Below are 27,708 nucleotides of genomic sequence, written 5' to 3' on the forward strand. Positions count from 1 at the left end.
AGCTTCTGTCTGAGATGATACGTGTTTCTTTGCAGAACTGTCAAAACTCCTTTGGTGGTAGCGCTCCCCCGCCCCCCACCCAGTCTCAAGAAACCTGGCACCTGGGTTTCAATCTAAAACTACTTCAAATCATGCTCCATTCCAGGCTCCTTCAGTTCTCCAGGGATACTGCATTTACTGGTAGAAGAGCCTAGATGCTCCTTTGCTGCCACTGCTAGTTGACACAGGTAGGAGCTCTGAGCTTTGTTTCAAGACTATAACATGCCAAATCTACACCACAAGCCTCTACCCCACAAATTTGTCACCAGCTACCTCTGAATGGCAGAGGTACACCCAAGAGTGTGATAGTCTGTGGCCTGAAAAGGTAAGGCATTCCCTTCTCTTATGTGACCTAACTTCTGCCCTGAAATCCAGGAAAGCCAACAGTACCCTATTTACAAAGAATAAGATGAACCATATCTCAAAACTTTCATTTGACCTCTGCATTGTGACAATATGATTGCCATTGTGGTGTCTTTCAAATTTGTTATTATCTGATGCCCACGTCTTTCCTATAAGGTAAGTACTATTAGAAAGCATGCCATTTTTAAAAAGAGGATAGGATACAGCCTATATTTATCCAAAGGCTGACACATTTTCCCAATTCCTTTATTTCAATTGTCATAAAATTAGGAGTATCAGAATCAAAAAGGTCTTCAGACCCAGGGCATCTGGGTGGCTCAGTTGGTTAAGTGTCTGCCTTATGCTCAGGTCGTGATCTTGGGGTCCTGAGATGGAGCCCGGCAACAAGCTCCCAGTTGAGCTCCCAGTCTGCTTCTTCTTCGCCCTCTGTACCGTCTTCACCCCCACTCATGTTCTTTCCTTCTCTCTCTCTCTCAAATAGACAAAATCTTAAAAAAAAAAAAAAAAAAAGGTTTCAGACCCATATTCATGGAGCAGAAAATAGCTATGGAAGTAAACTAATACCACTCTAACTACATTTTACAGCATAGGAAATGAGGTCCAAATTGTTAGAATGCTTTCTACATAACCGGAGAGCTGGAAAGATGTAAGGCAGTTTCCAGTTGCTATCTGACCCATTGCTGTTTCTACCACCCCACCAACTATCAATCTGTAGCAGATACTGGCTTGTACTCTATCTTCAGTCTTCATACCATTCGCATGTGGGTGACTGGAATGAGTTTGGCTTGTGCGATGTACAGCAGGTAGGGAGCAGTCTTGGATTTTTCTGATGGGTGGTCAAAAGGACTAAGAAAAGTTGTGAACTTATAAAGATTTTTTAAAAGGAGCTTTGAAAAACATAAAATATCTATACAAATGATGTTATTTTTTCACCCATGGGAAATTCAAGTGTCCAATAGAACTTTCCAAGACATAAGACCTTGAAAACTCCAATTTGAAACATCCCCATGTATACTTCACAACTGTAACTGGTCCCCAGGCCCTCTTTCAATTTGAAAACCAAGGATTAGTACTGGAAAAATCCTTTCCTGCCATGTCCTTTTCTGTCTTTTATGGTTGGGCAACTGGGCTTTCATTTCTAGCAAATTGGGGAGAGACCCAAACACTCCCTCAGTGGGAACAAAAGCAGCTAAAGGACAAATAATGAAACTGCCTTTCACACTACAAGCTTCACATTTCACTTTTCTTTCCCCTTTCTCCAAGTTTTGCTTCATTGGGGAAGAAAACCTATTTTTAAAAGCACCAAACCCCCTTTCTGTCAGGGAGCTTGGCAAGATTGATAAATAAGGGGAGTCATCTTAATGGGGGTGCTGTCAGCAAACTCCTTCTTTGAAACAAATAAATGTGAGAAATGAGAACATTCAAGAGGTCCCTGTGCTCTGTAAGAGAAAAGAAGATTCATTTCCACAGCAATACCAGCCTGGACTTGGCCCAAAGGAACCTCCCTCATTATTGAAAAGGCTTGCTAATTAGCATATCAGCACTAATCCGGTCCCTTCCTCCATATGCCACAGAAATGACTTTGACAAGTTCTGGGCTGTCCCTGTCTTTACACCATTCTCAGTCTTCCTATCTGTTTTCTGGTGGGCTCCAGGTGTTGCTGTCTGCTTCAACACATGTCTGGTTACCATAGATTTTCTGGGTTTAAGTACGAATCAGACTGCTCTCGTTTATCTCCATGAAGACAGTGCCATTTGTCAAGTTCAAAAATGCCCATTGGTGTAAAGGATTTAGGGAGAGCAGAGGATTAAGTGAGGAACAAGAGACTGGTGTGGCAGATGAGCCTTTGAAGAAAACCAGTTTGATCAATCAACTGCTAGACAATACTGGTGCCCGTCTCCACCTCTAACAAAATCGTGCAGAGGCTGCTTCATGCAGCTTTTTCCACACAGAGTGGGCAGGCCACTCAGTCTCCTCAGATAAAAGCAGTAGACTGGTCCATTCAATTGCAAAGAGGAACATTTCCACTTACTTCCTAACTGAGTGCCCTACGCTCTCAGCCTGATTAGAAAGAATCAGATCCCTGGCTCCAGTTTGAGAGTAATCTGGTAAGACTGGGGTCTTAGCTCCATGGGGGTGCCATGCTTTACCACTGAATGCTCCAGAATCTCCTGCACATGTGAGACTTTCTCAGTGACTCAGTGGCTTGCCTTTATATTGTTGTAGTTATTTCCAGGAAAGTCTGCATCATAACCCTTAAGGAGATTTCAAGTTGCTTTTAGTCTGTGTGGGAGAATTTCATTAAATGCTCATCAAACTTGTTTCTTTTTTTCTGCAGGCTCACAGTTAAACTACAGTTCCAAACCTCCCTTGAAATTAAGAGAGGTCATGTGACAGAACTGTGGCCAAAGAAATACAGGCAGAAGTGCTTCTTGCCACATCCAAGCCCGGCTCACAACAGATCCCATGCAATACCCCCTTGCTTCTGTTTTCCCTTGCCTGGTAACTGATGAAAAAAAGAAAAAAGAAAAAATCCCAATGACTTCAAGACCCCAGGAGTTATGAAGAGGTCCCAGAAAGAAACTTGGATCTACGAATGTGCAGAGCTTCTCCACGAACTTATACTGGGCCAGGACAGTGGTACAAAACAAACCCTTCTGAAATTAATCCATTGAGATTTGAGAGTCACTTGTCATATACTTAGGCGGCCCTGCTGAGCACAAACAGGTGAGTGAAATATCTGTTAGTGGCACTACGTTAACACTACACTGTCATTAGCTTGAAGCAGGCCAAACCTTAAGTCACTTTTATATCCCCAGCCTCTAATAGAAAGTATATCATAGAACTATTTGGAGAGGATGAGAGGGGACAGGAGAACAAGGAAACATCTATAAAATATGGTAACATATGTTATTATATGCCATATGGCAAAATTAGATTAGCTCTATAGTCGAGGTAAAATGTGCAGTGAATAAAGAATATAGAACAATTGTTTATGACAGAGAATCTAAAAAAGCCTTCATAGAGGAAGTACAAAAGATAAGTAGGCTTTCTACAATTAGAGAAGTGGAAAGGGTTTTGGAGGAAGAAGAAACTGCTAGTTAAATAATATCATCTGGAATTCTGTGGCTGTTCTAAGAATGGCAAATGGTCAGCTGGAGGAACAAAACATCTTTCAAAGAAATAGCATAAACTTTACCAGAGTTTTAGAAAAATCAACCGCAGCAATAATACAAAAACAATGGATTTGAGCAGCCAAAGATTGGAGTAAGAAATCTGCTAAGAGGACACTGTAATTGTAAGTGGTGTAGGGTCCTCCCAGAGACACAAGGAACTCCATGTGGCCTCAGTTATAAGAAATTAAGTAAAGACATTTGGATTAGCCACTGAGTTGGCACTGGGCACAATAAAACCACCATGCAAATGTAGATAAAACTTAGCTGTGGTTGGAGAAATTTTAAACCTGAATCATGACTATATAGTTCAACTCATCATGAAGGATTTTCACTATACATTCCTAGCACAGAGAATCTTTGACTTTCTATTAGCATTAACATTAGCTCCTGTGGGTACCAGCTGTGAGCTACCAATGAGGAGTACACAAGACCCAGTTATCTACCATAGCATTAGTAAATGAAGCAAATTAATGGAAGAATTCAGCTAGATCAGGGTAATGCAATCCTCTAAGACAGTCTCTGACTTCAAAGCTTCCCAGAACTTCTTACAGCAATACTTCTCAGTTGGTGATTCTTGGACCCCCTGAATCTAAATCACCTGAAGTACCAAAAAGATATTCTCACTGTGACCTACTGAATTGTCATCACAGTAGGCAAGACTTAAGAATTTGTATTTTAAACCACAGCCTCCCCTTCTCCCACCTGGTGACCCTTGATCACATTAGAGAAACCATTGGCTTATAAAATAATTCATGCTTTTCACTATGGTCCATACAAACTCCTTCATAAACTTGCACCAGCTACCTTCTATCCCTCCTCATCCTCTCCTTCTGGTCCCACGTTCTAGCTTACAGAATGAATAACCATTTTGGAACATGCTAGGCTTTCCCCCAACCTCAAAACCCAATGAATATTGTTTCCTTTGTCTAGACAGCTTCCTAATCATTTGGCAAGATCTCATTTATTTCCATAAATGGTAGATACTCTATTACTCTTTGAAAAACATTTAGAAATCAGTACCTAACGTTTTAACTGGATGTTTGCTGCAAGCTTATGGTGATGCCTTAGTAAACTCCATATGCAAGGTATGAAAAGAGAATGGCTGAATTAGGCCTGGGTTCTCCATAGTCAAGCTGACTCAACTGTGTAACAGCAGTCTCAACTCTAGAAAGTCCTCTCCACTGGGTAGAAGTAGATGGGGTCAATAGCATAAGATAGGCGCTCGTCAGATGTTTGAATGAAAGATTAGAATAATTGTCTTGATTCCCCCCCCATTTCATTGTGGCTAATTTAAACACTTTTTATGCTTTTCAAAGTATGGCTAAGTCAGTTAAAAGCCTAAACTGTTTAAACATTCTGAATACTAAATAATGGATTGAGATTTTTCACTCTTCAACTGGGTAGGTTTGCTACACAGAGCCATGATCTAATATAGAACACAAAACTGGCCTTTTGTCTTTGCTGACCAGCCAATGCAGGTGCTGTTCAGATCTATGGATGATTCCAAATAGGCCTGGATTATTTATACAGGTGGAACTTAGCCCACTGTGCCTGTAGCAAGCAGGTGAGACCATGGGGCAAACACCACGTGCACCTGTCTCCGTGGTTATGCCACAGCAATGAGCCAGCCAAATATGAAGAGGCCAAGAGTTAAGGAACGCTGCCCTTTCTCAGAGGATGCTCTCCTAGGGCAATTTGCTATAGCCCACAGCCTGCTGCTGGCATCACTGGATTTTTTTTAGACATAATTGCAAAATAGAAAAATGTGTATTTGCTACACTTCCTTTATTCTTCCCTCTGGCCATGGCTCTCACAATGACCACAGACTATACACCAAGCTTTGCTTTTACTTAACCCTACTCCATATCCAAAATTACTTTTGACTTTTGCTCATTAGTGAAAAACATGTATCCCTTCAAATACTTAGATGTTAGGAGACAACCTGATTAGGATATTGGTTAAGACTTTCCCACACATTGTCCTCTCTAGCCCCATTGTTTCCCTCTTGCACATAAAGGTCATTCTAGCTCCTCCTATCTCAGCTTAAATGTCAGCTTCTCTCATTGAATCTTCCCTCTTATCCCACCTAAGGATGTGGCACTCTTCTCCATCCTCCATCAGGTCACCCTGTTTATTTCATACCACACCTACCATTGTTCAATTGTTTATTTACTTGTTTATTGCTCATCTCTTTTAGCATATGGTAAGCTCCATGAGAAAAGGAATTATGTACTATTTACTGCTGTGTTCACAGCTGCTTGTGTAAGTGCTTGGCACATAGAAGGCACCTAGTAAATATCTGTTGAATGAATGGATGATTGGCATAGCCATCTCAAGAAGGACTTACTTTTTTTTTTTTTTTTAGGACTTACATTTTTAGAACAGTAACTCCTTAACAACTCAGATCAAGTAATGGTTAATGAGCAAAAACAAGTGTTTCCTTTTACACCTTCCCTTTTGCTATTGTACCTATCTTTGAGTTCACATTGTTCGTGGCCGTGGATCTGTGTTACACACACACACATACAGAGTCAATGTGAGTTGTGTTACCTAACACTCTAGAACAAAGTTTATAAGTGAGGCAGAGGTTATTTCTGTTCAGTGGGCAGTTGGGTTATGCCACAGCTGATCTTTCATTCCCTTTTTCTTTCTCCCTGCTACTGATTGTCTGGAACAGATTAATCATGGAGTGATCCAAATGGATTGCAGAGCTGGATGAAATGTCTCATTTAGCCCATGTGCACATTGCATAAGTGTGCATACAGGCAAAAGAGTATGAAAAAAAAATCCCCCTTAAATCCTCAGTTCTCTGCCTATTAATGTTGACTATCATTCAACCCTGATAATATAGAAGTAAAATATTAATGCACCTACTTAACACTAATGTCCATAATGATAATGAACGCCTTTGTAGCCAACGTAGTGCCTGGAGAACAGAATGTTATAAACATAATTTCTTAGTTTTGTTTTATGATAATTGGTAGTGGTTGGCATTAAATCATAACTACCCAGCTTCAAGACAGCATTGAAAAGCACCAACCCTCAAGGAGAATTGTCCTAAGGGTAAATATATGCTGGAGTCACATGATGAAAAACCTACTAAATAAGACAAACTTGCTTTTCCCACTTCTCCGCATATAAACACACACAGTTCAGGAAACAGACTACAAAGCATGTTAATGGAAAATCAAGCCTAACATGGCAAATCCCAGAGCTACCTACCATCTTCTCCACAGCTAGAAATCATCACACTATGCAAAGAATAAACCACCACAACCCACAGACAGGTGAAGAGTCTATCTGAAGCAGCAGCCAAAACAATAGAGAGAAAAAAGGGGAAGAACAGGGAACAGTGGCTACCTTCCTCTCCAATGAATAAAAATAAGATTCTTAAAGATGCAGATCAGGGGGACACCTGGGTGGTGCAGTTGGTTGAGCATCCAACTCTTGGTTTCAGCTCAGGTCTGATCTCAGGGTCGTGAGATTGAGCCCCATGTTGGGTTCTGTACTCAGCAGAGTCTACTTGAGATCCTCTCTCCCTCTCCTTCTGCCCCTCCCACTTGCACATTCTCTCTCTCTAATAAATAAAATAAATCTTAAAAAACAAAAAAGATAGGGGTCAGAAAAAGAGAGCTGCTTCCACCAACCTAAAAGAGACCACTCGTAGCACTTCTCCAGGCCAATCCCAGCAAAGCCCATGTAGCTCTGCTCAGTGCCCTCTCAGGGTCAGCAGGATTTCAGCACTGACCTGCGTCAGAGGTTGGCACTCAATCGACAACGAGCAGTGATCCTGGAAGTGTACTCTCCAGAGCAGCAGCAGTGGCAGCAGCAGAGAACTTATGTGAAATGCAGTTTCTCAGTCCCCTAACCCAGACTTACTGAATCAGAAACTCTAATCAGCAAGCTGTTTCAACAAGGCCACCAGGTGATTCTACATGTGCTCAAATGGGAGAAGCACTGCTCCGGGCAATGGCAGAGTGGTATGTAACTCCGAGATCCAGGTTAGCCCCTCCACATTTCAAATGGCCCTCATTAGGGACTGAATTGTATCCCCCTTAATCCATATGTCGAAGCCCTGACACTCGGTACCTCAGAATATATCTATATTTTCAGATAAAGCCTTTAAAGAGGTAGAGGTCCTTAGAGCCAACTCTAGTCTAATATGACTGATGTTCTTAGAAAAGGAGATTAGGGTACAGGGTTCACCAGGCTTGTGCACACACAGAAAAGGCACCAGGAGAAAGCAGTCATCTTCAAGCCAAGGAGAGAGGCTTCAGGAGAAACCACAGCTACCAACATCTTGATCTTGGACTTTCAGCCTCCAAATTTATGAGAAAATAAATTGTGGATGTTTATATTCCCTGATCTGTGGGGTTTTTTTTTACAGTAGCCTAGACAAACTGATACAGCCCTCTCCTCATATTCTCCCCCTTCAGCAGAGACCCCATCTCACAGGGAGTTCTCACGGGTTTCGCTCAGATTTTCTGTCACTGTGTTTAGCAAGTTATGTGACAACAACTTTATTTCACCCCAAAGTTCATAGCAGCAGTGTCCACAATAACCAAACTGGAAGGAACCACAATGTCCTTCAATGGATGAATGGATAAAGACGATGTGGTATAAAATATACAATGGAATATTACTCAGCCATCAGAAGGGATGTTTAATTACCATTTGCATTGATGTGGATGGAACTGGAGGCTATTATGCTGAGCGAAATAGTCAATTTTGTCTTTTGACAATTATCGTACAGTTTCATTCATATGTGGAATATAAGAAATAGTAAAAGGTACCATAAGAGAAGGAGGGGAAAATGAGTGGGGAAACATTAGAAAGGAGGACAAACCATGAGAGACTCCTAACTCTGGGAAACAAGCAAAGTGTTGCAGAAGGGGAGGAGAGTTGGGGGGATACAGTCACTGAGTGATGGGCACTAAGGAGGGCACTGGATGGAGTGAGCACTGGGCGTTACATTATATGTTGGCAAATTGAATCTAAATTTTTAAAAAAACAACACTTTATTTCAGCTCTATCTGGCTTACAAGACTGTCTCATCCATATTCAATTCCCCAATGCTCAGTGCTCACCAGCTCAGTGTAACCACTCAATTAATGCAACAAAGAATGATAGTGGCTTGGAGAATTACTAAGGAAGGCTTCATGGTCTACCATGGATCCTAATATACACAGCAGGGCATTCCGTGACAGCAAATTTCTAGAAATGCAGAATACCTCTGAGATTGAGAGGTCAGTGCTATATTTGCCTGTGTTTGACCATATTAAAATGGCTGGGAGGATCAGCTGACCTAGACCACTGGATTAAGCAAGATAATTTTGCCAATGATTCAGTATCATTACCCACATAACTGACATTTACTGAGTGCACAGTTGATGAAAATATTCCATTTTTGGAAGAAAATAATTTACCTAAACCCAAGGAATACGATTTCTGAAAATACAAATTCCATGGATATAATAACTTATTTCCCACATTCCCCCTCCTTTCCCTTCTTCTCAGTCTGTCACTTCTCATCCTCCCTGTTCCCTTCCTTTCTTCCCAAGATGACTGTGCATTGGTCTGCCAGTTTCCCAGTTTTTGTCCTCTTGATCTATATAAAATAAAATAAATTTATGGTGATTTACTACAATCTGAAAAAGTTATTTTCTTTTTAAAGTAACAGAGGCAACTTTGTGATTCAACTGCCCAAGCTTGTTTCCATTCTCTTTACTTGTGAGAATGGAACAGCTGTTAGCAAGATGGAAGTAATGAGGTGACATACTAGAACAAAAATAATACAAAGCTAAGTGGGAAGAGCCTGCATTGTGCACTGGCTCTTTCACCAACTTATTTTCCTTACCTGTAAATGGCACAGTGGACATTTTTTTTAAGGAGGATTTTTTAAAGGTATTTTTTGTTGTTGTTGTTTTGTTTGTTTGTTTGTTTATCCTATTATCTTTCAATCAAGTGAGGAGCCTGGACAGCTCATGAGTAGTAGTGACAAAGAGGTGGGACAAAAGATGAGACTACGAACAATGAGGTGCTAGCTTGGTTCCTAATATCAAAGCCAGAAAAAGGGTGGGAAGCAGAAATCAATCAGGAGACATGATGATGGCTTTTAGTTATAAGTAAGGCACCATGATCTACTTACATATCCTCATCTATAGCTAGTGATCACCTACGCAGGTGAAAATCACATAACCAGGAGATATGTTCAAAGCAGAACTGTCACTGCCCATCAGATTCCCAGAAAAAGAAATCTAGAAGGAAATTTAACTGAATCAGGAATGCTCAACTGCCTCTACACTATCAGATGCATTTATTCTAAGTATTTCTGTACAATCATCAACTTCACATTTTTAGACTTATATAATCATTGGGTCTTATTCATTATGATTACCATCTTTGTACTTTTCTCTAGTAAGTGAAATTAGCATTCTCTTGTGAACTGTAAATGCTAAATTGCTAATAACCTCCCTGGGGTTTTCTTCACATGATGATGCCTTCAATGATTTCATCATAGCGTATTAAAATATCACAATTTACACTCCTAAGCATAATAATTTCCCTAAGGCTTGATCTAAAAATGGTAGTATATTTTTAAATAACTCAGTAAAATCTTGGATAAACACTTATAAGTAACCAGTCTCAGAGAAATAGCCTTCTTTTTTTTTTTGAAATGACATGATAAGCAGAAACTAATGATTCTTAAAGAATTCAAAATTGTGTAACAAAAAAAAAAAAAAAGATGTCTGAAGTCTCAGACAAAAAAAAGGGCAAGTTACAAAAATCATTTTGAAAGAACTGTTGTATGTTAATTATTGTCAGCAAGGGCCAAAATGCATGAAATTTCACACTTTGTCAGACTAGTCTTGGATAGAAAGCACCATGGAATCTAATGTTTATTCCATTGGAAAAGTAAGAAAACAATTTGCAGTAAACCAATGGAAATAACTTCCCTTTTTCTCTACCATTTTATGGGCTCTGGGGAACCAAGATATACCGAAGGAGGTAGAGCGAACAAGAAAACAAATTATAGCACATGATCAGGGAATAGAGGGATGCTTATTTGCCTACAGTTTCAAAAACACAACTCTGCTGTGTTTGAAATCCCAGTGAGACCGAACTTCTAACTAAATTCTAGTTTAGGGGAAGAGAAAACTTTGGAAAAATCAAGTGTAAGCAATGTCAAAAGAATTCACATAAACCTAAAATTCCAAGAAGACTATGTAGCAAATTGTCTTTTTCATATTTTCAACTAAGGGGGTTAGGGTGTGTGTGTGTGTGTGTGTGTGTGTGTGTGTGTGTGTCCCTTTCTGGAAATAGGAGAATCATTAAGAATGAAATTGTGTGTTCATTCACAAATTCATCCATTCACTCATTCAGTTTATATTCATTTAGAACCTGCTCTGTGCCAGGCACTATGCTGGGTATGAGAGATATAATGGTGGGCAAAATTGAAGCAAACTCTTCCCTGGGAGCACTTAAAATCTAAATGTACAGTGAAAGGATCACCCACTTACTCTAACTGCAAAGAAGGAGGCATTGCTTGGAGAACCTCTACTGATAATGCGACCTAATTAGGATGACAAGGGAGGTGAGCCCTTAGGAGAAATGCAGAAGTTGTCATCTCAAAGGAAAATAGTTTCCACCTAAATGAAAAGGGAAAAAGAGCATTTGAAGCTGGGAGCTACAAGGAGGAAGCAGGAGAGATGGTGAGCCGGGCTCACTGCCCCATCCTCCAGGGACCAGTGACCTCCATGACAGGAGGCCAATGAATGGAGAGAGAGACCTACAGTCTTGTAGGACTGAGCCCTTAATTAGCCTGTGGGATCTGCCACTATCTACTTGGAGATAGTGTCAGAACTGAGTGGAATTCTAGGACACCCAGCTGGTGTCGCAGAACTGCTTAGCTTGGGGGAAAGAACCCACACATCGGAACTGTTGTCAGAATAGGGAAAGGAGACTGCAAAATTTACTCTAGCTCTTGAAGCAAATAAGAAAACAGAGGAACTGAGAGGAAATGACCCATGCACTTGAATGGACCCAATGAATTTACTCACCAGGAGACAGATAGTGAGATAGAGGAGAGAGCAATCAATGTGGAAGAATGACAGTTTCTTGAATAGCACTTCACTTCCTTTTTTTTTTTTTTTTTTTTTAAAGATTTTATTTATTTATTCATAGAGACACAGCTAGAGAGAGAGACAGAGACACAGGCAGAGGGAGAAGCAGGCTCCATGCAGGGAGCCCGATGTGGGACTCGATCCCGGGGTCTCCAGGATCACACCCTGGGCTGCAGGCGGCGCTAAACCGCTGCGCCACTGGGGCTGCCCAGCACTTCACCTCCTCAAGGAGTGAAGACTATACCAGAGGATGGAGAAGCAGATGTCTGGGAGAGGCAATAGGAAAGAAGAGGATATCCTGGAAAAGTGTACTCTCAAAAAAAAAAAAAATAATAATAATAATAATAGTATTTTTTTCAATTCATCTCAGAAGCTTTCAGATTCCCTATTGTCTGTTAGCTAAAGCCTAGATCTGAACATTCAAAATTCCTGGAGTCAGTCAGTCTCTGCTTTCCCTCTTACCTGTAAAACATTGGATGGGTTATTTAACCTTTCTGATATTTGGTTTTCCCCCAAAACAGAGTGGAAGTAATCGTCTTATCTCTCAGAACTGTCATTAGGCTAAAATGAGATTAGTAACGAATATCAGAAGAGTGCCTGGCATAGAACAGGCACCTGGTAAATGTTTGCTATTATTAACTACAATAGTACTGAAGAATGCTTTATATTTTAATAATAAAAGATACAGATTTGGTTTATCCCAATAAAGTAGAAATTTCTGCTAACGAGAAAACCTTATTTCAAGAGTATTTTAATTAAAGGGTTTTCCTGTGTATTTTGTGATGGATCCAAAGTAATCCTCTTCTGACTCAATCACCCCAAAGGAGATTATAGGATACTGCCACAAAACACTGTCCCTGGGATGCTCTGAGAATTAGGAGGGACTAGCCCCAAAGAAGATGGAATGGAAATGGACCTAGAACAGTACAAGGTCCTGGCACCTCTTCTCATACAAGAGAAGCTGGGGCTGCTTGCATGAAACCTTCCCCAAGTTCTGTGGCAAAATTCCATTTCTGAGAAGCACCAATATCCTACAGTGAATCCATTTCTAGGAAACAAGCCAACATAGGGGTGCGGCTTCAGGAACTCAGGTTAGCAACACTAGAGCCTGGCTGGCCTCCTTGGTCAGGGGAATCAGCTCAAACACCAGCAAGAAAGAGCAGCTATGAGAGTACTGCTATGAGAAAGGACTGGCAGGGGACCCATAGCAGGACAGGCCCGGTTCACTCAGGAGAAGGAAGATAAAAAAGGAGGAAGATGAACAAGACCACTCTGGAAACCCCCAGAAAGTAGTGCCACCAAACGAATGTACTGATCACATCCAAACCAAATTCCAACTGAAGCTCTGCATGTTTAGAAACAAATAAATCCTAACCAGAGACAATCCCCCAATGTAGGTGGGCCTTTCATCCTCCCTTGCCTGGGACCGTCCCAGTTTATAATTGCTATCCCACCAAAAGTATTTGTGGGGCCCTTTTTCACCAACCCTGGCTTGAAAAGAGCAAAATCCTTGATTTCCTAGAGCTGTGGATCCTTCTAGAAAAACTGAAATCGCTGACCAAATTCAGAGCCACTCAAGATATTCCTAGCGATTTATCAAGAAGAGACTTAAGAGAGAGAGACAGGCCGATGGCTGATACAGGACAGCATAGCCTCTTGTGCCAACAGGGATGCTTAATGTGAATGGCCCTCGGGGAAGCCTTATAGCAAGAGATTCTTCATCAAGAATCTAGCTGGTCTTTGAAAAGCTCCTTGTGCATTTTCCAAGTTATGAGGCATTGTGATTCTATCAGTTATCATAACTTGATTTTGAAGAGTCATAGATGACCATGTGTTTGCACGTGGACTTCTGAGGTCAGCCTAGTAGGAAAATCTTCTTAAGGGAATTGCATATGCACAAGTGAGACTCACTGGAGGCAATCTGAGTCCTTGGTAGTTATTTCTTGCAAATGTTACATTTAATTTCTTCCCAGACTCTTTCCATCAGAGAAGCAAAACCTGCATCTGGTCCACCAAGTCTATTTCTTGGCCCAGACCAATATTCTATGCTTGTTACTAAACTAACTTCGATGCCCTCATGCCCTCACACAATCGGGGGGCACCTGGGTGGCTCAGCAATTGAGTGTTTGCCTTCGACTCAGGGTGTGATCCCAGAGTCCCAGGATTGAATCCCACATCGGGCTCCCCTCAGGGAGCCTGTTTGTCCCTCTGCCTATGTCTCTGCCTCTCTGTGTGGGTGTCTCTCATGAATAAATAAATAAAAGTTAAAAAAATAGAAAGTCACCCAATCATCCCCACCACTGTGATTTTCATTGGAATCACTGTAATAATTACATAAGGTTGAACATAATTTTGTTCCTGTCATTGGGAGAGAAGGCAGTTATTGCCTCAAAATGTGAGCTATGTCACTTGAGCACTAGACTCAGGTTTCAAGGCAACAAAGGCACATCCAATCCACATTTGTCAGAGACCTGTACTGTGCTAAGCGCTTGCTCCCTCATCTTCAGGAAACTTACCACCTACACCACCTAAAACAAGAAATCATGGGACAATATTAATTTGAATGATAACTCATTTCATGTGAAGGAAAAGGACATTATACTGTAGATTTCATGGCCGTGACTTTTGGGACCCAGTCAGTTATGATTAGCAAGTGAAGCTTATGTTTTTTCTTGCACTTTAGTTTTATCCCTAACTACCAAATAAAAGACAATATTGAGCTAAAACGTACTAAGAGGGAACATTGACTTACTACTGAATTTTCAATATGTAAATACACATGCAAAATGTGATTAAAATAAAGCAACTTTTTTGTAAAAGAGACATATTAGAACAATAGCATCAATGGGTATTTTTCCGTTTAAAGTGATGGTTATGCATGTACCTACTCTGGTTATACTGTTATTGCTCAAATGTTTTGGAAATCACACTCTAAAACAGGCATAGAGCAGCAGGCTCACTCTCTCAAAAATGCCCAGTGGTTGAAAACTTCCTATAGTGGTGACTGGCTTTTGGAAGCAATCATAAGGCATAATGATGAGTAACTTTTATTGTTAAGTAAGTAATCAGAATAAAGGCAGGACTATAATATGGAAAAAAATAATTTTTTGTCATTCAGGAAATAGTGACAAGTGGTAAGGCAAAAAATAATATCTGGGTGAAAGACATTAAACACAGAACTACTCAGAAGAGAAAATAAACCACCATTGGCTCCCCTGGAATTTAGCATTAAAAACTGTAGAATGTTGAGTCCACTGGAGAAGAAAGCAAAATCTTCCATTTTTGAATATCTAGTGTAAAGCATAGTGAATAACACGGAGTAATCACCCAATAAATGTTTGAAGGATGAGACTTTAACAACTGGTTCTATCACCTTCCTGAAAGACAATAATTATGCCTCTAAATATACAAAAGCAATACAGATAACATTTTGCATACTACTATCCCGTGATGTTGTTGGTTTACTCTTCATAGAGTCTCTTCAGTGGATTCAAATTCTCAATCACATTTTTAATTTAGAATTTGTCATAATCGGGGCACATGGGTGGCTCAGTCAGTTAAGCGTCCAACTCTGGATTTCGGTTCAGATCACAATGTCAGGGTCATGAGATAGAGCCCCCTCATCAGGCTCTGCAGTCTGAGGAGAGTCTGCTTGAGATTCTCTCTCTCTCTCTCTGTCTCCTCCCACCCCTCCCCGACTGCTCACACCTGCTCTCTCTCTCTTAAAATAGAATAAACTTTTAAAAAATTGTCATAATTTTAAAATTCAAAAAGGTACAAGAAATTATATAACAACCACCCAATCCACTCATCAACCAGATTCAACAACTGTTACTGTGAGCCATTTTTTAGGATTCAAACATACAAGAAAAGTCATAGTTGATATTCACTAATGTTGTAGTAGGCAGGACAAGTTAAAAGTAGCAAAAGTGCACTTAAAAAATAGTGTCCTTTCCCATCTGATTGCCTCTGTAACTTTTTTTTTTTTTGTACATTCTCCTGACTCTTCAAATTACACCTTTAAAACTTTGCTTTTACTTTGTGCCTCCGCCTGGCTCTTGGAAAGACTTTTGTAATTTGTTGTTAATGGCATATTTTGGACTGTAATCTCCATTTCACTTATTTGGAGTACATTTTTCTCCCAAATTTCTCTTCCTTTCCATTCGGCCCAAGCTGCAAATAATAATAATTTCCTCCAAACTCCCACCTTGACGGCCCTTTTATGCACTCCATCTTCTTCCCAGCTATGTCCCCCAATCAGGCCCTTTAGAATAAAAACAACAAAAAGCCTCTCATTTTAAGAGAGAATCAGGCCGTTTATGCCATGTTATTTTACTGTATTTAGGGACCATGTTTATCATGTTCTAATGTTCCATGCTACTTGGCATCAAAGAACATTGCTTTATTGTGACATTTTCAAATGAAAACTACATGACAGTAACAGTTTCCAAAGAACTCTCATTTACCTTGGCAGCATTTACGAGTGGTGGGGGGAAAATACATAAAACCACCGCTTTGAGCAAAACGCTACAATGATTATTTAGCAAACAAGCTCACATATTAGAACGGCGGAGGGAAGATTGCTTCTACAAGACTAAATTATACTTTACACACAGGCACTGCTGAATGGCTTTCTGCAGAGGTTACGTTTAAATTATAGCTCTTGCTAAGCAAACATCTCACGGTTTGTGTGTGAATTTGAATTATGCATCGAACAGGCAGCATGTTTATGGAAAAAAGTCAAGTCGATAGATTGCTAAATTGCTAAAACATTTGTAAGAGACAGAAATAGCTGTGGTGTTGGACAATGAAGAAGGTTTGAGAGAGGTCCCGCTTACTCTCCAGTATGAAAATGGGTTGGCAAGGCTGGACCACAGGGAGTGATCAACCTTCGGCTTCATTCAGAAGCATCCAAAAATTGCTAGCATTTTCTCTTTAGAAATCTAAGTTGATATCTTATGCTGGGAGATTCTAAATCTGGCAGAGTGCATTGTGTGACTTCCAATTTTATTTTAATTCCTAGAAATAAGGCAAATCTATAAGAGCTGTCCTAATTCAGGGGAAATACACCATTAGATAGCCAAAACAGGCAAATCAGGTAAAAGATGTCAGGGAACCAATGAGCTCCATAAAGGGTTTTCAACCTTTCCAGAACCTGCCAAGCTCCCCAGTAGCTTCTGGAGAACAATGGAGTTTACTGCAGCACAATGAGTCTTATTTGGGTCAGTAGGTGTGCACCCACCATAAAGATGCGGCAAGTGACTAATGGCCTTTACATTCCCATAGAACTCGAAGAGTGTGTGTTTCTATTGCTGCTTAATTATGCATTTTTCCATCCATAACCCTTGGGAATTTTATGATCTTTCATTTCTTAAGATTTACAACTCCTGCACATGTTGCAAATCCCAGTCAAGTTTCTGCCACACTAAGCAAGGGTTTACCCTGGAGGAGTATGGCGGTAGCAAAGCTTCAATCTACTAACCAGAGAACAAATATTTCTCATGGTCTCCAGTTCTTCTTGGGTAAAGAAAGTAGGAGAAAGAAGGAAGAAGTGTCAGTGACTGACACTATATGGATTAGCAAAGAGCCCAGAAGAAGACAACTGGAGGAAGACAAGCTATAAAACTTGCCATTTGATGGTCTAGAAAATTCTCAGGTACATACAACTACGTGTGTGTGCGTGTGTGTGTGTGTGTGTGTGTGTGTGGTCTGTATGCGGGTGGCTCAGGAGGCTAAGCAGTCAACTCTTGATCTCAGCTCAGGTTTGATATCTGGCTTGTGAGTTCAAGCCCTGGGTTGGGCTCCACAATGGGTGTGGAACCTACTTAAAGAAGGAAAAAGTAAAAAAAAAAAAAAAAAAAAAAAGGAAAAAGTAGTCTGTACGATTTCATTAATAAAACATTCTTCAAATGACAAAATTATAGAGGTGGAGAAAAGATGAGTGGTATTCCAAGTGTGGAGTAGGGGGAAGGAGAAGGAAGAAGGTGTCCATGGCCTTAAAAGGATGCTTGCAGTGATGAAACTGTTTTTACCTGGAGTGTAGTGGTGGCTACACATATCTACACATGTGACAAATCACATAGAGCTTCTTACAGGGTAAAATGCATCCCAGAAAGAGATATGTTAGATTGAAACCCCCCAATATTTCAAAATGTGACCTTATCTGGAAATTATATTGTTGCTCGTGCAGTCAGCAAAAACGAGGTCATATTGGAGCAGGGTGAGCCCCTCATCCTGTAATGTAACTGGTGTCCTTAAAAGAAAAGGAAAATCTGAACACAGAGAGAAGATGATGTGAAGCCACATTGGGAGAAGGCATGTAAAGACAAAGGCAGAGACCAGAGCCATGCTGTCACAAACCAAGGAACACCTGGGGCCACCAAAAACTAGAAGAGGCAAGGAAGGATCCTCCCCTGGAGGCTTTTGGGGGGAACACAGCAACACCAACACCTTAATTTTGGATGTCTAGCCTCCAGAATGATGAGAGACTAAACTGCTATTGTTTTAAGCCACCGAGTTTGTGGTACTTGTTATGGTGGCCCCAGGAAATTAAAATACCACTAAATGCACACCCATGCACAAACAAATGCTAAAACTAGCATTTTAAACTAGTGAGCTCTGATAAGGTCAGTGGATTGTATCAAGGCCAATTTCCCAGCTGTGATATTGTACTGTAGCTGCACTAAGAGTTACTGTGAGACAAACTGGGTGAACATATACAGAGTGTCTCTCTATTTCTTATAACTGCACACTAATCTACAATTGTCTCCATGTAAAAGCGTAAGAGTGGTCTGGCTTCTAGTTAAGTTGGCTCCTTAACATAGCGTCAGGAAGCAGGCCAGAAAGCTAAATCTAGCCCGTTTTAAAAATGAGAAAACTGAGGCTCAGAGAAATTAAACAGATTTCCAAAATTCATAAGCATACCAAGAAATTCAGTTCTTGAATCTACACCGTGCAAAAAGCAGTCCATCTTGTTTAGCTATGCTGTGGTTTTCAGAGGCATAATTCGATTAAGTTCACTCGGCATGACAAAGGTTTCAAAGTGAGAGGGAGGAACCATGCACAAGGTCATGGAACCACTGGTGATCGCAGAAGAAGGATGATAAAGAAAAACTTGAGGGAAGAAATGTAGCGCATCCTGCCTTTTTTCCCCCAGAGAAGGGAGGTCTGCTACGTTTTGTAGATATTTGAGTAGGAATGCTGAGGAGGAAGCCGGCTTTAAAGCTGATCCCTAAGAAGAGGCATTGCATCCCACCTGGCCTATTTCCTTTTACAGTGTCAAGAAAGGAAAAGTTAAAAAAAAAAAAAAGAAAAAAAAAAAAAAAAAAAAAAAAAAAGAAAGGAAAAGTTGACTGCTATGGGTATAGGTCATGTGAACATCCCTCTGGAAACACAGCCAGGTTAAGACAGGAAGCCATAGAGACCCGGTGGCGCAGCGGTTTAGCGCCGCCTGCAGCTCAGGGTGTGATTCTGGAGACCCGGGATCAAGTTCCACGTAGGGCTCCCTGCATGGGGCCTGCTTCTCCCTCTGCCTGTGTCTCTGCCTCTCTCGCTCTGTGTCTCTCATGAATAAATAAAAAAATAACATCTTTTAAAATAATAATAAATAAAAAATAAAGAAGAGATAGCATCTAGAGTTTATTCACCACCAAACCCTAGCAGTACTTCCACAAGCTATAACTTCTTAATTGCATTTAAAAGCGTCAGAAACAGGGAGCGATTTGTCAGCCTTATTACTTGCATTGGGCAAACTATGGTGCAAGCCTCTGGGGCAGCCGGAGGGGTTTATATGAAGTGCAGAAGACACAGCAGACAGCAGCAGCGGGGCTGTAATTCTGGAGATCAATGACTCAAGGGATGAAAAGTCTCCCACTTCTTGCCTAGGCTTAGCAGGAAAATGGGGTGAAATGCACCAATTATGTTCGCATTAATGTGTAGATCAGAAGTAATGGGGAAAAGACTCCAGCGATGCTGGCTACCTTGAATTAACATAGATCTTTTTATCCCCAAGAAGTGTGATGGATTTGGAAAGCCCAGATTAGACATCTTGGAGCCAATGACTCATGGGGAGGGAGACGGTGAAACATTTCTCCTGAGGTGGATAAAAATTATAAGTCCTCATAAACCAGAGTTTGAGAAAACCCTTTTGGCCCCTTGGGTCTCCGTAGCCATCATCTAACCATGTTTCTGGAAGTCAGGATTTATTGGATGGCAATTCAGCTCTGTTGGTCAGCTGTCTACTCCAGGCAGCGCAGGGAAGCTGTTCGAATGCAGTCTGCAAATACTGAGCTGGCAGGGGAGATCCAGAACAGATTCCTGTGGACATTTGTTTCTTTTCCCTTTGAGGAAGCCCCTTTATTTTCCTGTAATTGTATCTGATGAGAGGAAATACAGAAGTAAATGGAGCAGAAGCCAATATGAATCTTTGCTTGCAGGCTTATTGTTTATTGACTCATAAGCTACCTGTCCTGAGACAAATATAATTATGGAGTGATTATACTATGTTCCTGAGTGAAAGAAAAAGATCCACGGATGTATTATGTCCTGCTGTTCAAATTTACAAAGTTTACAAAGACTGTGTCACATAGTCTTGGTTGCTACATTAGGAAAGAGACTGGACAATTATGCATATTTCCCTAAGAATTCAATTGTCAATTTCTCTTACACACCAGTATCTCTCAAAATTTAATGGGCAAGTGGATCACCTGGAGATCTTGTCAAAGCACAGATTCTGAGTCAGAAGGTTTGGGGTAAGGCCTAACGTATGCTGCACTTCTTTTTTGTCATGGAGGGATTTAAAAAAAAATTACTGAGGTATAATGGAAATATAAATTGTGATTACCACAACCGAGCTGATTAATATATCTATCGCCTTATTATTTTCTTTTTTCTGCGTGTGTGTATGTGATAAGACCTAATTTAAGATCTACCCTGTTAGCAAATGTCAAGTAAATTTTACAGTATTGTTAACTATAGTCACGATGTTATCCATAAGATCTCCAAAATTTATTCATCTGACATAATTGAAAGTTTATACTCTTTGACCATCACTCTATTTCTCTCTCTCCCACCCCTATTCCCTGGCAGCCAACTTTCCATTTAGTTTCTATGAATTTTACTATTTTAGAGTCCACATATAAGTGAGAGATCATACAGTATGTGTCTTTCTGAGTCCAGCTTATTTCACTCAGCATAAAGTTTATCCATGTTGTTGCAAATGGCTGGATTTCCTTCTTTTTAAAAGCTGGATAGGACAGCCTGGGTGGCTCAGTGGTTTAACGCTGCCTTCAGCCCAGGCCTGATCCTGGAGATCTTGGATCGGGTCCCGAGTTGGGCTCCCTGCAAGGGGCCTGCTTCTCCCTGTGAGGGACCTGTGTCTCTGCCTCTCTCTGTCTCTGTGTCTCTCATGAATAAATAAATAAAATCTTTTTTAAAAATCTGGATAATATTCGTGTGTGTGTGTGTGTGTGTGTGTGTGTGTGTGTTTAGACAGAAGGGAGGCCAGGGACTAGGGTGGGACAGACAGAGGAAAGGGGAAAGAAAGGGGAGCACATACAGCAAAAATGTTGACAGTTCTTGACTCTAGTGGTATTTCTACATCACAATCTTTAACCCATCATCCACTGACAGATATCAAGGTTGTGGTGACCAGTCTGCAATGAACGACCCTGGGGATTTGCAGAACTACTTTGGTTACCAAGGCTCTAAGCGCACAGTATCTGGGATATAATTCAAGTACAAGGGAGCTGTGTGAGTTGGCTTCTTTCTAGCTAGGTCCTTTAGTTCCCCCAATTTCATTATGAACATGAAATAGACACAAAAGTTGGAAGAATAATACAATGAACCTGTACACCCACAACTTGAGTCGAGAACTGTTGACACATTGCCATATTTGCTTGTTCCTCTCTCCTTTCTGCTTTCTCCATCCACACCCCCCCCCCGCGTATATATATATTCTCCAAACCATGTACAATGGCAGATATCATGACAGTTCACCCATAAATACTTCATCATTTATTTCCTAAGAGAATAACTTCAATGTAATTGTTCCACTTTAGAGAATAAATAAGAATTCCAAGTCCATAACATTTACTAATACCCAGTCCACTTTCAAGTATCTCCAATTGTTTCCAGTATGCCTTTTATAATTCCTTTACTAAAAAAACAAAGGTCCGGTCAAGGTTCAGGCATTGCCTTTGTTGAAAAACACTCCCTCAACCTTCTTGGGTTTTTTTTTTTTTAATTTTTTTTTATTTATGATAGTCATACAGAGAGAGAGAGAGAGGCAGAGACACAGGCAGAGGGAGAAGCAGGCTCCATGCGCCGGGAGCCCGACGTGGGACTCGATCCCGGGTCTCCAGGATTGCGCCCTGGGCCAAAGGCAGGCGCCAAACCACTGCGCCACCCAGGGATCCCCACCTTCTTGGGTTTTTTGTTCGTTTGCTTACTTTTCATGACATCGACTTTTTTAAAAGTTCAGGCTATCTGTCTTTGAGAATGTGTCCTAGTTGATGTCTACCTAACTTTTCTCACAGCGTTATTGAATTTTGACTTTAATTGAAAATTATGCCTAGACACTTGAAGGATTCATTCAAGTTAAGCACTTTTAACAAGTTAAACATTTTGGACAGGTATAGCTCAAGGGTGTTGCATACTTCAGATTCCATCCCACCAAGAAATTCATAAAGTCAGGTCATCCCACTGTTAATGATGTTAACTTTGTTCATTTGATTGCCCTAATAAGAGACCCAGATGTCTCTATTTTAAAAGTGCATTTTTTTTCTTTTGCATTTGGCAGTCAGTAATTAATCTGTGAAGTGGTATTTCAGCCATTTGTGAATATCCTGCTTCCAAACATTTCATCCAATGGCATTAGCACTGATTGCAGAGGCTTACTTGAACCAGTGAGTCATTTATTTCATTGGGGATTGGAAATGGTGATTTTCTAATCTCTCATTCGTCCTGCACTTATTAATTAGCATTCCTCTGTAACAGTCAGCCCTTCCCTCTTCCCTACCCTACAGCCCCACTATGATAGACTCATGACATTTTGTGGATTTAATGCATTGTAATTGATAAAAGGCATTATTGTATTTGATGTTCAAATTGTCCCGAATTTCTCAGTGAGCCCCTTCAAGCTGACTTTTGTGTCTCTTAGACATAATCTCATTAGTCTTTGAACGTTTCCTTTTTTTCTGGCAAAAAATGTCCCAGGCCTACTTGTTCTTTCCTGCCCAAATTGGAATCCGCTATGTCTACAAGGAGCCCTGGTTGCCTCTAATGAAGAATGACATTTAGAACCAAGATCTAGGCAGTAGGTGTGTACATTGTTACTCAAGCATCATTGTTTCCAGGTATGTTCAGTGACAAAGCTTGGAATTGTGGGTGTTTTTATAGTGAGAGGTTCATATTGATATGTCAGATTTGAATTTCAACTACAGGAATTTTTATTTTACATTTTATTTTCTTATAAAAACTTTAATATTTATGTATTAATTTGCTTTAATCCCACAATATATTTTTTAAAGTTTAAAAATTACAACTGTTACTGCTAACCATAAATTACTATGAGAAGTTTGAGATTTCTTTGAAGTCCTTTTTATCTTAAAATAAATTCCACTAAAAGTGTTCAAAAGTTATTCGCAATAATTATTTTCCTAGATTTGCATTATTTTATTTGTATTCAATTTTCGCTGAGTTTTTGAATCTCTAAAACATATGTGGCTTATATGTAAGTGATGAATCACTCAATTCTGCTCCTGAAACTGATATTACACTGTATGTTAGTTGTCTAGAATTTAAATAAAAACCTGAAACAAAATTAATTAAATTAAATTAATAAAAGTCCAAACTGAATTCTCAAAGAAGTCTCAGCCCATATCCATCTGCCTCACCCCATTCCCGCACCCCCTATTGTCAACTATTTTCATTAGTTGCTAGTCTAGCCTTCCTGTATTCCTTTTTAGAGAAAAAAAAGAGTAAATTTATTTATTTACTCTATTTTCTCTCCTTTCTTACACAAAAGGTAGCATATTGCATATTCTGCTTTATGACCATATTTGCGGAGTATTGTCAGGATAGACTCATGGACTCTGGGTCATAGAATACATACATAAGCAATTTATCAGATATTGCCAAATCCCTCACCTTGGGGCTGTACCTTTCTAGAATACTGACTGTCTGCATGGATGAATGCATCTTCTTCCACAGACTTGCCAACCCACTGTTCTGCAGACCATTGACTATTTTTAAAGCATAACAGATGAGGGGCACCTGGGTGACTCAGTCAGGAAGTGGCCAACTCTTTATTTCATCTCAGGTTGTGATCTCAGGGCCATGAGATCAAGCCCCGTGGACTCCACACTCAGTGGAGAGTCTGCTTGAGGATTCTCTCCCTCTTCCTCTTCTTCTCCCCACCATTCATGTGTGTTCTCTCTTTCTCTTCCTCTCTCTCTTTCCCCAGCTGTCTGTAAAATAAATAAATCTTTTTTGAAAGAAATTTATAACAGATAAGAAAGTGAATCTCCACAGAATTTTTATCTGCATAACTCCTAAGAGTGAGGTTAAGATCTTTTCATTTATTTAAGAGCAATTTGCCTTGATTTATTTGAAAAATGTCTTTTGTCTTTTTGTCCTTTTTCCTATTATGTCTTTGGTCTTTTTCTTCTAATTAATATTGCTATATGAGTATCAGACAATGTAGATACCACTTTGTGGCAAAAAAAATCATACAGAAATTTTAGAAATTTCTTAATGATGGTAGGCCTATTTTACCTCAGAAAATATGACAACTCTAAATTTGCATCCACATATTAATATTGCCTAAAACCAAAAGAACTGGCTGCAGTCAACACACCTACAACCTGAGTGGGAGATCCTAACACACTTCTCTCTGTAAGTGATACGGTAAGAGAAAAAAAGCCTCAAAACTGTAAAAGGTTTAAACATTGATACTAATAAACATGATCTGATTGACATATACAAAATTCTGCATCCACACAATTGTAAAATGCACATTTCTATATTAAATAAGTAGTGGGGGAGTTCCAAACAAAATTACACACAACGTGAGACTCTTCTCATAAAGTATAAGATGACTAAAGACATATAATTTTAGGTGTTCATGAAGACATAATAAAACTATATGGGGCAGCCTGGGTGGCTCAGTGGTTTAGTGCCGCCTTCAGCCCAAGGCGTGATCCTGGGGACCTGGGATCGAGTCCCATGTCAGGCTCCCAGCATGGAGCCTGCTTCTCCCTCTGCCTATGTCTCTGCTTCTCTTTCTCTCTCTCTCTCTTTCTCTGTCTCTCATTAATAAATAAATAAAATCTTTAAAAAAAAACTATATGAAGAAGAAAGAAACACATAGGATCCAGGATGATGGTTCATCTAAAGTACAGGAAGAAAGGGAGACAGGTTAGAAAGGCCACAAGGTTAGATGAAGAAAGTCCAGATCCTAGGTCTTATTTGGGGTAATAGTTTTATAAGAGCTTTATATTAAATAAAAAAATTAAACAAAGAAACCTGAGCTGATGGTAGGTCATGAACCAAAACTATGCTTAATCTTCTTTTATGCATCTGAGATCTAGACAGAACCAACAGAAAAGAAATATATTTCCAATCCATGAAAACTAATGAAGGTATAATATCCAAGGAAAGAAGAGAGATTAAGATAAAAATAGACATTATGAAATAAAATAATAACAATGAAAACAATAGAAATGATCAATGGGAGAGAAAAGTGTGTTCTTTCTAGAGATCAATAACAGAGACAATGCTCTGGGGAATCTGATCCAAAAAAAATGAGCAAAAGGGTCAATACTGTGCTAGGACATATACTAAATATGCAATAAATCAGAATTTGTCTCACAAAAAGACTATTCAAATATTCTGGTCTACTGAGTAGATTGGTAGAGAAAAGAGAAAGAAAAAAAATTTTTTTTTTTTGGAGTCAATAATCATAATTCTACCTCAATTGCTCAATAGCTATTTTTTTAAGTGATTTCCAAACATTTTGCTTATCTCTACATGCATACTGGTTTTTACACCTTGGTCTTTAAGTCAGCCTTGATGCCATTGTGGTGACTTTAGAGACCATGAGCCAACTCTCAGTCCCCAAGCATTTGGCTCAGACACAGATGGAAGGAGGGGAAGAAGTTTGGGGATTTATCAGAGGAATTCCAAGTAATCCTTGTTACTATATTTCCTTTTACTTATTTATAATGCAAACAAGAAGTTAAAATCATAATTGCTTTACCTCTGCCCATTAAAATATGCCATTAAAAATCATCTTAATGAATAGATATTACTGTCTGGTGATGACTACTCTGACCCCCTGTCTAACAGGCTCCATTTATGTCTTGTTTGATGGAAGTTCTCTGCATCTGCAAAGCAAAAGGGCAAACTGATTTATGAACAAGACTTATTGTCGCAGAGGCAGATTTGTATAATGAGAAATATATTAAATCTAATGAAGGGAGAGCGTGCCTACCAAGGCAGAAAGTGCGTTGTGATTAAGTGATTCAATATCCCTCAATGGATTAATTTAGACAATGCACTGGGGTACGTAGCCACTGCCAGACCCCTTTGCTCTAATGACAAATGTTAAGCAATGCTGCATACTTGTGCATATGTATTGGCTTTTTAAGGTGTGATGACAAAGTAAGGTGTCACCCTCAGACCTCTACATTAATAAGATGAATCCCAGAGATGCACATGTCCTACAGATAGAGAACCAGGAAAATCTATCAAAAATGTCATCTTTTAATATCTGCTTACAGTAAAGCATTTACTATAAAATAGACACACTCTTACCTTTTCAACCAAGGCCAGCTTACTGTATCTGACAAACACCAAATGCAATCCATGTTAATTCCCTCTCCGGTCCCCAGCAGGGCCCAAGTCAGACACAGGACAATCAGTCATGGGCTGTGGTTTCCAAATAGGAGCATGCCAGCTACTGTTTAATTGTCTACATGTACACACTCAATACAATAAGCGATGTCATTTGCAAGATTTGAAAGCCACAACGAACCTGTCAGGGCCCAGCAGTCACCTTCCTACAGTTTGGAACAAGTCCAGTTTCCAGTTGTGACTACATAAAGCAAAACCCTGTAACCTTCAGTGACAGCACAAAGGGAGCTGAATTCTGCATTACTAACAGCAATGACCCCAACACAATGCTCTTGGGACACACAGGTATGCTCAACCTATATCCCACAGAGGGAAATGAGCCATCTTAGGCTCTCAGTGCCACAGGAAAAAATATTCGGCGCTCTGAGGGTCTGCAGGTAATGGATTAAAAAATTCTAACACTTTTTTCACCCTTTTCTTTTTCTCTAGGAGAAAAGTATCTCAAGAGTACTGGCACCAGAATTAAGAAACTAGGAAAAAAATAGCCACTTATGTGGTGTCCAGCAGCCTTAATAAGGAAAAGCAGAATTTCCATCACCTTGGGCATCCATTCTGATGACTCAAGGGCAGAGAGGAATCTAACAAGCCTATGTTCCTCTCTTTATAATAACTGAAAGAAAGAAAGAAAGAAAGAAAGAAAGAAAGAAAGAAAGAAAGAGAAAATGTGACTTCTATACGAGGCAGGTGGTGAAAAGAAAAGGCTGTCCCACACACCAAAAGTAAAGGTGAAGAGGTTTCAGCTTCTGTTTTTGGATTCCCCTAGACTATTGGATCCCTCTTGGCCTAATGAAACTATGTGTTTGCTGTGAAGTATATAAACAAGCTGAGGTCAGAATCCTATTCTGCAGCGTACTGTCTATGTGACCCTGGTGGTATTCTCTGTTCTTTAAGGAATGATTATTCCTAATAATTTCATCATATCTGAATTACTTATATTAACATAATTAAAAAAAACACATTTATCTATTAATAAGTCCTCAGTGAGCTTTAAAGAGGGTGGCTTCTTGTACTAAAGAAGCCTTTTTGATGAGATATGGGGTAGGAAAGACATGCAAATGAGGAAGTAGAAGCAGGAAAAGAGATAAATTGCCCTG

At 39.9% G+C, this 27,708-nt stretch overlaps 2 long non-coding RNA genes across 3 annotated transcripts; one reads left to right on the forward strand and one right to left on the reverse strand.

The window, feature by feature from the left end:
• Window positions 1–653: 653 nt before the first annotated feature.
• On the reverse strand, window positions 654–26,771 carry LOC111090292. 2 transcript variants are annotated; one of them, XR_005371473.1, is made up of 3 exons: window positions 26,516–26,771; window positions 23,849–24,168; window positions 654–890 (listed from the first exon to the last, which is right to left on the reverse strand). It is a non-coding gene; the product is annotated as an uncharacterized LOC111090292 (long non-coding RNA). The 2 variants fall into 2 exon arrangements; XR_005371474.1 differs by lacking the exon at window positions 654–890 and adding an exon at window positions 19,410–20,076.
• LOC111090293 lies at window positions 26,717–27,454 on the forward strand. Its single transcript, XR_005371475.1, has 2 exons — window positions 26,717–26,899; window positions 27,044–27,454. It is a non-coding gene; the product is annotated as an uncharacterized LOC111090293 (long non-coding RNA).
• The last annotated feature ends 254 nt before the right edge of the window (window positions 27,455–27,708 follow it).

Source organism: Canis lupus, chromosome 16 (assembly GCF_011100685.1).
Source record: "Canis lupus familiaris isolate Mischka breed German Shepherd chromosome 16, alternate assembly UU_Cfam_GSD_1.0, whole genome shotgun sequence".
NCBI lineage: Eukaryota > Metazoa > Chordata > Mammalia > Carnivora > Canidae > Canis > Canis lupus.